Source organism: Chelonoidis abingdonii, chromosome 16 (genome assembly GCF_003597395.2).
Source record: "Chelonoidis abingdonii isolate Lonesome George chromosome 16, CheloAbing_2.0, whole genome shotgun sequence".
NCBI lineage: Eukaryota > Metazoa > Chordata > Testudines > Testudinidae > Chelonoidis > Chelonoidis abingdonii.
The window spans coordinates 24,825,519-24,833,119 of record NC_133784.1 but is presented as its reverse complement, the minus strand read 5'-3'; positions in this window follow the sequence as shown (position 1 = coordinate 24,833,119).

Genomic DNA, 7,601 nt, shown 5'->3' with positions numbered 1-7,601 from the left:
ACCATTGACCCCAAGACCCAGCCTACTAAGCGCTTGAGATACACACCTTGTTAGCATTCCACATGCTTCTTATCACTCCCCCAGCCCTTCCTCCCCTGCCCTCTTGTTTACTTACCAGCACAGTGCACACACACACTCTTTACATTCCTTCTGTTATAGCCTACACCACTTCTCCTGGGCTGGAGAACAGCCCACCCACCTCTTGCACAAACATGCCCCGGGAAATGCATGCAGGGGTAACAAAGCAAAGTTCCCAGCCAATGGGAGCTGTGGGGGGCACCACCTGCAGATGAGGGCAGCGCGTGGAGCCCTCTTCTGCTCGCCCCCTTAGGGAGCTGCAGGGATGTGGTGCCAGCTGCTTTTGGGAGTGGCACAGGGCCAGGGCAGGCAGGGATCCTGCCTTAGCCCCACAGTGCCACAGGGGTAGTAATCCTGTGGGCTGGATCTAAAGCCTTGGCGGGTCGTATCCAGCCCGCAGGACGTAGTTTGCCCACCCCTGGTTTAAGAGATTGTACCTGGTAAAAGTTTGCAATGCAACTGGTGATGGCAATAAAGACATGTTCACATGGCACTTCCCCATTTTATGTCCAAGACTCATCTTTCAGGCACATTCCTTTGCAGCTCACCCAACCCTTCCTGAAAACATAATGTAAATGGCCACGCATGCAACACAGATATATTCCCAAGAAGGAATTCACTGGTCTTACGCAGTAACATTATGTACGGGAGAAAGTGCAGGGGCTGAGAGGGACTTAGAGAATTTTTTCATTTCCTGGGTACTAATATTTAGTATCATGACTGATAGTTTGGGAAGGACCTTGATCAGGAAGTAGCTGCAGGCCAACCATGCTTGGCTTAATTCCTAGGTTCTCACTGGAATTGTACTGTATGTTTTTCTTGTACATAGAGTGAAATGGTTTCTACATCAGATGCAACACAAGATTTTCATATTTATTGAGCCCATTTAGAAAGTTTCCTTATCTACTGCCATTGTGTAACGTGAGAATGGCTGTCTAAGAAAGAGGAATGCCTATCTGGATGATGAAGTTCTGTTCCCAGGAAATTTGCCCTGCACTTCATCTAAGAATCAGGGTTAGTGCAGTTCTTGTTTGGAACATGCAGTGTGGCCAGCCTACAAAAAGACTTGAAATAGACTTGAAATGGGCCTGACCAATCTAAATGCCCTTGAAACTGATGGAGTGCCAGGAGACAATTTGTGCATATAAGAGTGAATTTGCTAGATGAATTAAAGCAGCAGTTTTGGAAACAAGTTGTATTCCTGTTAGACTAGGAAATGTCAACCTTAGTCATCGCTCAATAAAGCAACAGGCCCTACAGAGGATTGTTTCTTGCAGATATCCTACCAATTCACTTTCCCAATGTGACCCCCCTAACTGTCCTACTGTAACATTATTGCAAATGGTATTGTTTGGACCGGATATATCATCTCAAAGGATTGGCAAATTAAGAGAATTGAGAATCTTTAATTGTGAGACCTATGAGATACTTATACTAAATATGGAACAATGTTGCAAAATTTTGCTCTGAGTCTAGATTTTGAGCACCATAAATTTTGCAAGCATCTGAATTTAAGACTCAGGTCACGGTCACTGTGTAGCCTGGAACTAGCCACAAAATTCAGCTCTGGGTCCAGTTTCAGATTGGAATTCTCACTCCACCAGTTTCAAGGGCATTTAGATTGGTCAGGCCCATTTCAAGTCTATAGTCTTTCTAGATTGCCTGGAACCACAATTGCCAACCATTCTTTACCTTGCCTTAAGGGAACACGTGAGTCAACTGAACAAACCCAGATACATGAATGTCAGCAAGCAGGCCAACAAAGAATATTTTGCCCTAACTCAAATGTTCGTCTATAAAATGGTGCTTTCTCCCCAAAATGTAAGATAGCCAAAAGCTATCATAATCATAGAATTAGAATCATAGAATATCAGGGTTGAAAAGGACCTCAGGAGGTCATCTAGTCCAACCCCCTGCCCAAAGCAAGACCAATCCCCAACTAAATCATCTCAGCCAGGGGTCAAGCCTGACCTTAAAAACCTTTTTGGAAGGAGATTCTACCACATGTGGAGGAAGCTGAAGTTCAGAAACAGTCAAGCAGGTGTTTTCACCTTGTGAGGACTCTGGATCAGTAGCTAGGTCAGCATACTTTCTGCAGCATATCACCTCCAGATAAAAAATTCCATCCTAGAAGCACAACATTACTCAATCTCTTTACAATGCAGTGGCAATCTGTATGAGAGAGAGAGCCCATCTCTATGGCAACAACATGCTGTGTTCTGGTAACAAGGGAGCAGACTGCTCTTCACCACTGACAGGAGAACGTGCAGCAAGGTTCACCCTTTCCTTGACACGGCACAAAAATTCTTCAAAGTTCAACAAAAGAGTGTCAAAAAATGAACAGCTCATCTTTTTGAACTATTCTTAGGCTCTGTTTCAAGCACTCCCATCTTGCCTGACATTTTCTCGCTTGACAAAGTGATGCGCTGAATAGACTAGAGGGAGAATTCCCAGCTTAAAACGTTAGACACACCTAAGATTTAACAGTTGCCATGATTCTGAACAGTACGGCAACCAGGAAGTGCCTCACCGCAGGATTAGGGCTCCCGTCACACTGCTGGAAAAGGCCAAGAGCCCCTCCCAGTCGAACAGAAGGAGTATCTCAATTAGCCATTGGTAGGATGGGGCCTGTCATGTGGCTGGGCAATTCTGATTCCATCCAGTAAAAGGCTGTGGAACTCATGCACACTAGCCAGTTTATTGTAATCCCCTTCTACTTCTTACTCACTAGATTTAAAAAAAAAAAAAAAGGCTCAGTAAGGCTTGAGTAATAGAACTAGAGCTGTAGGTGCAATACACTTAGCTTACAAAGATGGCAGAAGTTGACTTGCTCCAGGCATGAGAAGTATATTATGGGGGAAAAAAACAAAGTCTTTAACCTGTCCAGTGGAGGGAGGGGTGTGTATTTTCCCCCTCTGGAGCCTTCACTATACTGATAGACTAATGATCTGCTCCTGTTTTGCAACTTTGCTAATGAAGAGTCATTCCGCAGGCTGAAGCAAGGATGGGCAAATTGGCTTTGATTAAATAAGATTCTATCTCCAGCTTTCCCCAAGACATGAAACGGATGTTGGAGGTTTGAAAAGAATTCATTCTCATTTACCTCCTCCGCTCTCCGCCACACCCCCCATAATCTTTCCTTATTGCTTTTGCATTTCCTGATTCTGCAAGAGACATACAGCAGAAATGTAGTTAGAAAGCACTGCATATCCTGCCACAGCATTTGTTCACCCAAGATTGGTACCTAAACATCAGTTACTCAAGAGGTTCAGAGAAGCATCTTGTGATCGAATGCACTCCTGCAGTCCCACTCTGCACACCTTTGTAATAATCTTTGCACAAAATATGACTTGTAAGGTATCATTTGAAACTAATAACTTGCTGGTCAATATCATCATGGTGAAACCTATGCAGCAATGTGACTGTCTGAGAGGGGGGGTTATCAAAGACAAAGCTGACACCTCTAGCCAGGTGCCATCAAAGTTGATGGGCCATCACCAATCAAGTGGCCATTATTGGCAAGGAATGAGGGCAGGAACATACAGATCTGCCCTTAGCACACAGCAGCTTGGCACACCTTTCACCACCAGACTCCTTGTCTCCATCCTCACAGCAGGAATGAAATTTATTTAAGAGTAACCCTCAGGAGAATGCATTTCAAAGGGTGACATTTCAAAACAAAGAGCAAAACCACCCAAAGTTATCAATTCCTATTCATCACTTCCTCTTTAACCTAAGACAACAAAAAAAAAACCAGTGTATTTGACTTTGGGAGTGACCTTGACCTGAAATTAGGTAAGCCCTGTTGTGGAAAGGATGGGGGAAGAACTTTATCTTGCACTAAGTCTAGTTTATTAAGTTTTAGCACCAGAAAGTTTATCTTTATTCCTCTTGTAAGAATTTCTGACTTTAATGCCTTATACTTGTGCTCACATAAAATCTCTCTCCTTGTAGTTAAATTTGCTTTATTCTTTAATCAAAACGAATCCAATGTTGTGAATTGTTTCAGTAACTCCATTTAGGGTAGCAAACTGTTGTATGTTGATCCTCTTAGGAGGCAATGGACCTAATATATCTGGATTGCCCAGGAGGGGGATGGACAATGTAGGACTCATGTTTTAGGGGGAAATCCAGGACTGGGAGTGTGTTCGGGTCACCTTGTAAGTGGTAACCAAGGTTGGTGGAAATCAGAGAGTGTGATTGATGTGTGGCTGGCAGGCTGCAGCTATACACAAACACTCAGGGTGTGATCTGCATGCTGTTTGGCTGTTTGTGAGTGGTCCAGGTGGGAGCTACAGAAGCAAAGCATTAAGAGGCACCCCAGGTTGCAGAACAGGTGGTAACACAACCCCTCATGTATCTGGATTGCACCACACATCATACATCTGAAATTGTAGATGGATCTTCCCCAAACTGAACCAAATTAGCTGAACACTGAGGTTGGCCCCTCAATATTCTGAAGACACTGCACTTTTTGGATGGGAGAGTTTCCCCAATAGGAACACTTTCTAGGCCTTAAATGGTTAAGGCTCTAATTCCTATCCAAACTCAGAAATTAAATAAAACTTTCTGGTGACTGGAATAATTCTGAACATTCTGTGAATGTGACTTCACAGGGGGGAAAAGATCTGAGATGGACCTCTTCTCCCCCACCCAATGCTAGGTTGCTTCTGTTTGGAGACTCTTGCAGAATTTTGGGAGTGCTGCTGAGCAGAACACCCGGTCCTCTCATTTATTGCTCATGGATATGAATGCTGCAGACCACCCGGTAAGACCACCATCCCTCTACCACTATCTTGGAGAGTTTGAGCACAGCTAGTCAAACAGTAGAGCACCTTCCATTACTATGATGATTGCTATGCTGAAATGGACACAGCCACTCTCCCCACAACCAACACTGGCTTCGTTAGTGGAGGCACTGCTAACAGCAGGGGTGAAAATACCAGTCAACTCACCACCACCTATGAGACAAAGACTCTATGACCCACTGTCACTCACAAACAGCATTATGATACTTTGTTTTATCTATCCCCCATTTACTAATGGTTCCTCACATTGTTAGCTTTTTGACTGCCACTGCACATTATCCGCAACATCAGCACCCAATGTGCTGGGTCATATGAAGACCTCCTGATGACTGTGAAGAAGTGCAAGCTGAAATGGTACGGCCATGTAACAAGATCATCTGGGCTATCCAAGATCATCCTCCAAGGGACAGTACAGGGGAAGAGAAGAGGAGGTAGACAGAAGAAGAGACGGACTGACAACATAAAAGAGTGGACAGGAATGGACTTCATGGAGACTCAAGCACTGACACACAATTGTAAAGGACGGAGACGACTGATTGCTCATGAATGATGGTGCCCCAATGACCAATGCGGTTATGGGAATGATGATGATGATGCACATTAAAAACAGATGTTTTCAGAGAAATATCCACGATCACTCCAAGATCTCTTTCTTGAGTGGTAACAGCAAATTTAAATCCCATCATTTTGTATGTACAGTTGGGATTATGTTTTCTAGAATGCATTATTTTGCACTTACCAACACTGAATTTAATTTGCCATTTTGTTGCCCAGTCAGATCTTCACAGTCAGTTTTGGACTTCACTATCCTGAGTAATTTTGTATCATTTGCAAACTTTGCCACCTCATTGTTCACCCCATTTCCCAGATAATATATGAATACGTTGAAAAGCATGGGTCCAAGTACAGATCCTTGGTGGACCCTGCTATTTACCTTTCTCCATTGTGAAAAATGATTTACATGCTTTAACTCATTCCAGATAGGATTTACTAATGTAGAAAGACAAGCTATAAAAAGGACCAATATCAGTCTAGGCCCCCTCACTGCAATCATGTGGCCCATGATGAATTGATCCCCAAGTCAGAAGATCCCAGCTCAGTGATCCAGAGGAAGCCATCAGATATGAAATGCCTTTCCAAATCTGGTATCCAAAATCAGTTTAAACCCCTATATCTGAATGAGAATCACTGTAGTAGTTGATCTACTCCCACTTATGCACTGAGAATTGTATTGATTCATGAAGAAATCCTATTAGTCAATATTAGGTGGATTAACCAGCTGAGAAACCGATGAGGTGTTTTCATACATGTACAAACACAAGATCAATATCAGTTTATAGTTTGCAAACATAAAAAGTTTGTCTTGTGAATTTAGACAAAGGATGACTGGGGATATGGGGCAAAGCTAAAGTTCTCTGAGGTCCTTAACGTTGCATTTCTGTACTTTTCAACTCTTTTTCCTTTAGTGTGCATTTCTTTGCTGTCCGATGCATTTTAAACATCTATGTTCTATTAAGAAGTGTCTTTCCCTTAAAGTTTTTGCAACTTTAAATATGGCATAACAGAATTACATCAGTGTACCCAAAGTTTCTACTATCTGCCTCAAAAAACAGCTAGTGTAAACAAGTACAGTCAGGGTTTAAAAATGATTAAAAAAAGAGCTCATGTCAATATTTATTCTCAAGGTAGCGTGTCAGGTTGGTGAGCAGCATATAGGGCAGCTCTATTTTTCAGTGTGAACATTAGAGCTCGGAAAATATTTCAAAAAATAGTATTCACTATCATTTATTCAAATAAAAACCATGCATTTACTTCAATGGACTCCTCTCCTTCCTTATCCATGTTCTTCAAACATTCATACAAGTGATTTCACATTCAAAAAATGTCTGCAGAAAGCAGACGACTCCTGGATACTATAGCAAGCCTGTACTCATGAAAATGTTTGTATCGGAGTGTTCCATGACCATCCATCTTTTTGATTTCACTCTGCCTGCTTACAAAAGTTTCAGTGATGCAACAAAAATGCAGATACGCAGGAGACCATTCAGAGCCAAAAGCAACAAATAGTGAAGAGCATTCAAAGTGAAGGGTTCATAAACAACCTTCAGGCTGCGAAGAGCAAAACTTCTGCATCAGATCCCAACCCTGGCATGGAAATAGCAGTGGTGTCTACTACCAAACTCTGCAAGTGACTTTCAATGCCTGTTTTCCCCCATCAGTATAAGCGGTGTGTGTCATAAACAGATAGTTAAGGGTTAATGTCTCTTTTACCTGTAAAGGGTTAAGAAGCTCAGTAAACCTGGCTGACACCTGACCACAGGACCAATAAGGGGACAAGATACTTTCAAATCTTGGTGGAGGGAAGTCTTTGTTGGTGCTTTTGTTTTGTTCGTTGTTCAGTCTCGGGACTGAGGCCTGGTCCTACAGTACGCGTTATACTGATTTTTAGCAGCTTTTAAACCGATTTAAACGGGCTGCCCCGTCCACACAATGAGCCCTTAATAAATCGATATAAAGGGCTCTTTTAAACCGTTTCTGTACTCCTCCCCGACGAGAGGAGTAGCGCTGAAAATCGGTAATTATCATATTGGATTAGGGTTAGTGTGCCGCAAATCAAACGGTATTGGCCTCCGGGAGTATCCACAGTGCATCATTGTGACCGCTCTGACAGCAATCTGAAACCTCCGGATTGCACTGGCCAGGTAGACAGGAAGG